Genomic DNA, 9,018 nt, shown 5'->3' on the forward strand with positions numbered 1-9,018 from the left:
AAGTCAACTTTTATACAAAGAGGGTAAGGGGTCAGTTTTGTAGCCTCCTAAAGTCAGTGACCACATCCACACAAATGACTTCACACAATGCTTATTAAGCTTATCATCTCCACGCATGCAGCGCTGTGTTTCTCAGCCTATCTGTGCTTTGTTTCCATGTCTCCCACCACATTCTGCACCATACTGCAAACAGTACAAAGTGTTTGAGAGTTGTTTTGGAGGGTTTACAGAAAACGTGTTTTAAGAACTAAAAAGATTAAGCTCTAACAGCTTTTCCACTGTAGAGTTCTAGCACAACTCGGCTCGGCTTGACTCTACTTGGGTTTTTTTGCTTTTCCATTAGGGATAGCTGATAGCTGATACCTGACACCGGGTACTTTTTTTTAGCACCTGCTCTGCCAATGTTCCAAGCGATCTGAGACGATACTAAATGTGACGCTGCAGACTGATTGGTCAGAGAGTGTTGTCACTGCAGAGTCACAAGCTCGAGGAATCAAACGGAACAAGGTCGAACTGCAGTTAAAAAGACTTGCGCTAATCTCCAACATTTAGCAAGGAAATTTCTAAAATCTCAATATTTCACAACACGTTCAGTTGTATTTTACTTCAGTGACTGCATCAGACATTACAGAGCTATTATAGTAATGGAAAACTAAAACATGCCTGGTACCAAACCGAGTTAAGCCAAGTGGTGCTCGAACTGTATAGTGGAGAAGCAGCACACGTTGCTAAGTGGAGAGACATTCAAAGCGCTCTCTTTGAAACTATTATAATGCCTTTAATCCAATATTCAAGCCTTTGTGTACCAACACACTTTGGCCTCAAGCCTTCATCAAGGAGTCCAACCAGTTTGATACAAACTCATTTACACAAGCCTTTCACACCCACATCAGGAGTAGTGAAGACTTTTCAGACTGTTTGTTTCAGTGAGGTGACGCTGAAAGAACTCCTGCCAGTCCAGACTAATGCAAGGCCTCGAAGAAAACACAAACCAAGCCAGTTTTGCAAGTTCTGTTTTTTTGGCTTAAAAATTGGCTCACCGATTGTAAACAGGAAGCCAATAATGTCCTCTGCAGATGTTTGGTTAGTTTCAGACTGAACCACTAATGAGAAACAACGTGGGTAAATGCATCATCGTCTTCAAACGACTCTTTCTGCCGGTCCAGACTAAGAAAAAGTCTCAAAGTTTTCAAACACCGGTGTTTTAAAACGTTTTCAGGACTCCGAATTGGCGGATATCCTACAGAATTTTAACAATGAAAATAGAGTTGTGTGGATGTAGTGAGACAGAGAGTCGGAAAAACAAATATGTCAACTTTTGTAGATGAAGGTTGTCTCGGTTGTCATGTTCATGTGATAAAAGTTACTACAGAAAGAATAAGAATATGTGAGAATAAATCACAACGGTAAGGTTTGATATTCGGAATGACAATAGCTCTATTTAAAAAAACACCATATGGAACAACAGTACTTGTTTCTGGCTCGGGCAAGTTTGAATTTGCAAGTTTGAGCAACAGGTCCACAGATTTACAAGAATAAAAGGAGAGTAAAGACGGAGAGGGGGGAGTACGAGGGGGAGGGGATGTTAAACAGACCCCTGCTGTCAAAGACAGAACAGCCTGAGTGGAGGATGGGGACATGATTGATTTTTCTTTCACTGGGGTGGGGCTGAGGGGGTTGAAGGTTGAAAAGAAAGTCATGATTGTCCTCGCTGCCCTTTCTTCTGCTCCACACTGCTTTGCTGTTTGGTTATCTCTCTCTCTCTCTCTCTCTCTCTCTCTCTCTCGCTCTCTCTCGCTCTCTCTCTCGTGATGGTTTGAAAACCACTTTTGCACTTGTTTGAGTTTTGTTGCCCTCGTCTGTCTACACATGAAACTTCACTTCCTAATGTCTCCGGGCGACACGAGATCCAAACACCGGAGAAACACAGAGAGAGTAACCAGTTTGACAATAGTCTGAATGTAACAGACATTTGTGTGTCTTTAAAAGATAAAAGCACCACTGCTTTCATACTAATCTCATCATCAATGTGAGCCCTGAGCTTGTTTTTGCAGAATCAGTCATCGCGTGTGCTGCAGAGCCATTTCATGATTTTCACAGCTTGGTTCGGCCCAGCCCAAGGTCCAGTTCAGGTTCTGGGCTTAGGGGTTTGGAAACATCTGGTGTAAATTATCTTATTTTTTATCTAGATGTCAATACACGGATGTCAAACTGCACCTTTAAAACTAGTTGTTAATTTCTATTGTTCTAATTGTACTGTGTTCTTCAAAGACGTTAGAGGACAGATTGACGTGTTCTCACATGTCCGAACTTCACACAACTGAAACGCAAATCACAAAGACGGAACACATCATACACAAACATCACACAGCATTCATGGCTCCTCATTGCCACAGTCTCTGAGTCAGATGACATCCCCCAATCTGCAAACGGTCAGATGATCTCTTGAGGTTGTGTAATCTCACACACACACACACACACACACACACAAAGCAGCGTCTGGGGCGGGGAGAAAGTCAATATTGAAAGCTGTTAGGCTACATCACATCACACCACTACGCACTCTGTCCCACTGACCCTGTCCTCCACTGATCTCCCCTTGGCTGTGTCTGTGTTTCTGGCATAAACACTGACCTTGTCAGGACCAGTGAGACCAAAACCGGGACCAAATGAGGCAGAACCTCATTTTTGAGGACATGGTTTGGTTAGGGTGAGATTAGGATTAGGCATTAACTGGTAATGGTTATGGATAATGGTTCCTTCAGGCTGTCCAAATGACTGGAAGTCAACGCAGTGTCCTCAGAAAAATAGCGGTGCAAATCTCTGTGTGTGTGTGTGTGTGTGTGTGTGATGGAATGAATTTGTGCTGGTGGACATGGACAGGTGTGAGGGAGGCATTCGCTAAATGAGCCATGAAGAGGTGAGAGGTGAAAGTCATGTAGCCCTGGCCTTGAGTGTGTTCACAGGCTGCCTGTTTCTGGGTAAGCATGTTTTTTAAAAGTGTGTGTGTGTGTGTGGGTGTGTGTGGGTGGGTGGGTGTGCGCCTGATCTTTCGCAATCCAATGATCTAGAGCTCTGGGAAACCACTAGGGTTTTCACTCACAATAAGCCCACTTTTCTCCTGCAGGTTTTCTGCAGGAAAGTCCCTGCATGGACACTTCTTAATCAAGTCTGGATGAAGGCATACATTTAGTGATGTTGTCAGACTATAATTATCGATTCATCAGAGGTGGTGGGATTTCTTTGGACTGATTTGTGATTTTACTTAAGCAGGGTTTTTTTGGAAGTACTGTACTTCGCTACATTTTAAATCACATCTGTTACTGAGTAAGAAAGAATAAGAATTAAAAAAAGAATAATAGTTTAGGCACCAGAAACTTTGGCAGTGTATGATGAGGATGGGTGAATAAGCGCTCATTAAAGGTCCCCGAATGAGTGACTGTTAGGAACGGAGATTACACTGCTTGGACCCAAATGCACGAGACAGGAGGCACGATGAATGATTCAAGAGTATTTATTTTCCTCTTGAGAAAAACAGGCAAATCAAAACCACGTCTTCGTAGAAGGAGAAACTAGACTAGACTTGACTTGGCACTTCAGCTTGAGCTTGAGCTTACAAACAAAAGGACTCTGACGTATTCTCTTGAAAGCATAAACGACACACTGGCAAATGACAAGGGAACTGGGGACACTATATAGGGGAGAGGGAATCAAGGGCAGGTGCAGTGATTACTTAAGGATCACCAGGTGAAGAGCATTAGGGAATTAGGGGAGATGTGTCAAAACAACGGAAGAAACCACTCGACAGGAAGACATGACATTTACCAAAATAAAAGGGGAAGTGAAAATCAAACCCACACCAAAAGTGACATAAACTGCAACTTTAAACCTAAACTAACACAATAATGAAACCAAGCAAAACAAAAACACTAACAGACTTGACGCTTCGTGACAGTGACATTTGTGACTTTTAAACCAATTTCACTGACACATGTGTGTTTACATATTTTGTTTTGTCAGCACTTTAATTTGTAAAGGTTTGGCTTTAATTCAAAACAGTTCATGTGAGATTTGTGTCCCCTTGACACAAGAAATAACCCCCAACCTTGTTAAAGAAAGTAACTAAGTAACTTTTACTCTCAGAACAATATAAAACAAGCTACGTTTGTAGATTTTTAGACCAGTACTTTTACTTGTACTTCAGTAAAATGTTATCACAGTAGTGCTACTTTTACTTGAGTAGAACAGTTCAGTACTCTTTCCACCTCTATATATCAAGTTGAACTTTGAACTGTGTACACAACAAAAATCCATTTTTTTCAGGCTAGACTTGCTCGTTGTTGTTGACTGAACATGCGATGATTGCACCAATACTGCCCAGGAAAGCTGTGCGTTGTCTGTGTTTGGCCTTAACAAACACGACTACAGCTCAGCTGGTATCTATATATGTACATGCATGTGTGTGTGTGTGTGTGTGTGTGTGTGTCTGTCAGCCTGAACAGATATACACCAAGCTGACATAAGCAGAAGCTGCTGAATGGGCCTGGGCTGCAGAACAGCCTGAGAAGAGGAGGGAAGCCATAAATCAAAGAAAGGCTGATATTTCCAGCTTTTACAGGCCCCTCATGTGAGTGTGTGTGTGAATTATTCACACATTCTCACACACACACACACACACACACACACACACACACACAACTGGGTATCTGTAACACGCATTCCTTTGTTCATTGTGCAGCCCCTCTCTCAGCATCTCAGGCTGCTTTACTTGAACTCATTTGAACTGCCTTGTACACATGGAGCTTGAATACCAAGTGTATACCTCTAATTTTATTATATGAATGAAGAAGCAAAGGTTTTCAGTTTGAATTGTGACATTTTAAAACATGCATGTATGTATTAAATACTGACGTTTCAAAAAAGGAAGGTATAATTCGGCTTTATTAACAATTACATAGAATACAGTTTTAAATGTTAACAATCAGGCACATTGAAGATATAGTAGGCAGGATGTATTTGGCATTGTCCTTCATTGTTTATTGCTTTATCCTCCAGATGAGGGGCGCGGGGCCGCTGGAGCCAATCCCAGTTGATATTGGATGAAAGGCGGGGTCACGCTCTGGACGGCAAACATATGTGGTGCTTTTCCATTATACAGTTCTAGCACGGCTCGGCTCTACTCTACTCTACTCCCTTTGGTGTCAGACACGTCGTTTTCCATTACTTTAGTACCTCCTCAAGGTGGGTGGGGTTTTTATATGCGACACAAACTTGTTTTTTGGTGTACTGAATCATTAGGATCAGTTAATCACAGTCACTGAACTGAAAGAGAGCTGAACTGGTTGGGATTTGGCTCACGATCGCCAGCTTTCATCAGTGCTGTCACCAAACACACCAGACTGCTCTGTTAAATACTGAGATTTTAGACACCTCCGTGCTAAATGTTGGAGATTCATTATCCAAGTCTTTTAAACTGATCTACACTTCGAAATTTTTTGGTTTGATTCACGTGTCGGACGTCGTGCTCGTGACCGCTCTTCCAGTGACACTCTCTGACCAATCGGTGGCCGGCAGTCTGACAACGCCACATTTTAGTACCAGATGTGATTAAGTACTATTAAGCTAAGCAATAAAACGAGTAGTCAAGCTGTGCCGAGCCGAGTGCTGCTAGAACTGTATAGTGGAAAAGTGCTGTTTGACCAATCACAGGGCAGTTTAGAAAGGCTGTTCCTTTGCACCTATTGTGCATGCATGTTCTTTGCAGTGCTGCAAACAGGATAAAAAACCTCAAATGCTGCAAACAAATCTAAAGAAGGCAGAGTTGAACAATAAATGCAATAAAATGTGTATGTGTGTCAATCCTGGCAAAGAGTATTAAAGATAGAGAGATTGTCTTGGGTGTGTCTGTCTGCGCTCATGAGAGGAGCTCAGTCCAGAGACAACAATCCCGAAATCTGGGATCTTAATCTTAATAATTTGCAGATAAAACTCAACAACCAGCTATTCCGTAGCAATCCTGCCTACTGCAGCTTTAACAGTTTAAGTTGTCCTTTTTGTGGCAGCAGTGAGTTGCCATCGATTTAACAACTACAACATGTGTTGTGTGTGTTGAGAAAGTGTTCCCTCTGCATATGGACTTCACATTACATTCCTGCGATAAAACCCCTGGAGATTGAAGAGCTGACAAAACGTTGGAGACGAGTTAAACATAGATGGACGGAGTTATTCCAGGTCACACAGTCTGTCAGATTTATGTCCTCCTTTGGTATTTATTTGGAGAGCAGACAGAAAAAGAGTTAGACATAAGGATTAAAATGCACTCAGTGCAACACATCAACATATGCAAACAAACAAAAGTCATAGTGGCTGTAACGTTTACAATAATCTGTGTGTGTGTGTGTGTGTGTCCAAGTGAGGACAATCATTATTAAGAGTAAAACTATTTGGAGGAGAAAGTGAAAAGAGCAAACGAAGGAAAAGAAAAAAATGTTTAAACAAAAAACTGCCCCAGTTCCAGATACTTCATGATGATTTAACTTGTCTGATATTTCGTCTGTGTTTTTAAACCTTTGCTTCAGCTCAAGATTTTATCTTGCTCTTTTGAGATTTCTCCATCCTCAGTGGCTGTGAGTCCCCGAGGACGACACTTGCCTTTAGAAGGAGCATCTCATCTTGCATTCATCTTGTTTCTTCCCACATAAATCCACCATTATATCATATCAAATTAACAACAATTATGTTCATCCACCAGAGTTGATTTTCCAGGGATTTACCCCTTGGCTCTGGCTTGGATAACAGAACTCTTGCATAGCTGCAGAGACATGGGGTAGTAGGTACACTTGCCTCCTCTGCTGGCCAGACACTGTTAGTGCACTCTAGTCACTGTCACTATCAGTAATGAAATTAATCAGAAAGGCTTAAAATAACAGATTAAGAAACACTTCACACTTAAGGTAAATATGAGGGGAAAAAATTAAATATAATGGATTGTTGTCAGTATGTTTGTTTTCCTCTGAACACCACGAACACACACACACAGATGTTTGCTCTTCATCCATAGTGAGGACCCTCATTTAAAGGGACACACTCATCTTCAGAGATAAATGTGTCATGTGATCATCAAACGGCCGCTCTGAGACACGTCTCATTCCCAAATTAGTCAAAGTCAATGTCACTTCCGTCAAAGAAAAACAAAATCTTCAATAAGAAAATAAATAATATTCCAGCATCACAAGGATCATCCGTTTATCCTTCTCTTGACCAAGTGGAAAAATACCAACTGAGTGCCTAATCCTAAACTTTACCCTGTAATTTAAACCTAATTCCATCCCTAATCGAACCCTAACCCTAATCCTTAATCCCCAAAAAGACCTTTACAGATGTGAGAACCAGCCAAAATGTCCTCACGCTGTATAGTATACAATTTTTGGTCCTCACAAAGCGGCACACACAAGAACACTCAGACACACACACACTGCTTAGTCTCAACAGTGAGTCCAGGATATGGAGCTGTTACTTCCTGATCCAGTATTAACTGAGTTCTTGGAGACAGAGCCATGGGGGGGCAGTGTATTAAGAGAGTAACTGGACACTGTGTGTGTGTGTGTGTGTGTGTGCCTGTGCGTGTGTGCGTGCGTGTGTGTCTGTGTGTAGAATATTGGATTCCATCAGTGAAACCAGGGTAACAGCCCTGCAGACTGGCAGGTTCCTCTCCCCCTGCTGTCAATTTGATTTTCCAGCATAACTTTCCTCCAGTCATTATGATATAAAGGGTTTTGTTTGAGCCTTAAGGGTTTTTTCTCTCCTTCACTCTCAGAGAAAGCAGCAGCAGCAGCAGCAGCAGCAGCAGCAACAGCAGCAGCAACAACAGCAGCAGCAGCAGCCTCCAGAACTGAAGTCAGGCCTTGCAGTATTTCTAAAAATGAGTTGGTTTTAACAACTTGAGGAAGAGTTTACTTTTTCTAATTACAATTTATATTCACATGAACTAAGGACTGATATTTCCGTGCATGTATTAAAAGTGTCCCGCGGGGAAAGTGATCCTGTCATTTACAAGAATAAAGCAAAAATATGCTGGAAAAAAGATTTTTTAATAATCTTTTATACCACAAATGTGTCTCAAGGGGATTTGTGCCTCTTTGTTGTACACTGTTTATAATCTCAAGGCCTTTTTCATTAATCTCAGTTATCCTTGTGATGCTCCTGAAGCTTTGGTATAACTATATTTGTTAAATGTATTCCATTTTAAACTGTTGAGAAACAATCAAAACACAAACTGAATTCATAAATTGATAATGATGAACAAACAAGGGTCTAATAATATACAGAATACAAAATAAGTATATAGCCTGTATATAAGTTAAAACGGACACTAAGTGTTTAAAATGGCCTTAGACCAAATGTACCTATTTTAATAGCATCACAGCATTAGCACCGTTTTCACTGCATATTATTGTATGTCCTCACCTGCTGCTTACTGGCTACAGGAAATGTCTAACCCAGCTAAATGTCTTGGTTTGTAATTGAATAGTCCTGCTCTGGTACCTTTTTAAAGCTATTCTGTGGTTTCACTAGTTGGTTTAATTTTATTAAAAACTTTACCGCATTCATAATAAAAGTCCCGTCAGTCACAAATGCAACCTGGTTCCAGGACTGTCGATGATGTAATGTTACGCAGGGCTTGTTTACCTCATTTCACTTTTCTGACTACACTACACACGCTCGTCTCCACGTCCATTCACAAAATAAAATGTTGCTTTTCCGGTCTCTTCCTTCAAAATAAAAGCTAAGTGACGAGCATCGGCGGCTAGCTTAAAATGTGTCGACATTTTAAGCTAGCCGCCGTGTATGTATGTGTACAACAGATGCTTTACACATAAATATAATGCTAAACACTTCTTACTTCAACACTACAGTTTTTAAACACACTCACAGTCTTTTATTTTGATTGTGAGATTGTGAACTCCCCCACTTCCCAGTACTCTGGCTATTCGACTTGACACGTATCCATGGCAACCA

Source organism: Solea solea, chromosome 20, assembly GCF_958295425.1.
Source record: "Solea solea chromosome 20, fSolSol10.1, whole genome shotgun sequence".
In the NCBI taxonomy this organism is placed as follows: domain Eukaryota; kingdom Metazoa; phylum Chordata; class Actinopteri; order Pleuronectiformes; family Soleidae; genus Solea; species Solea solea.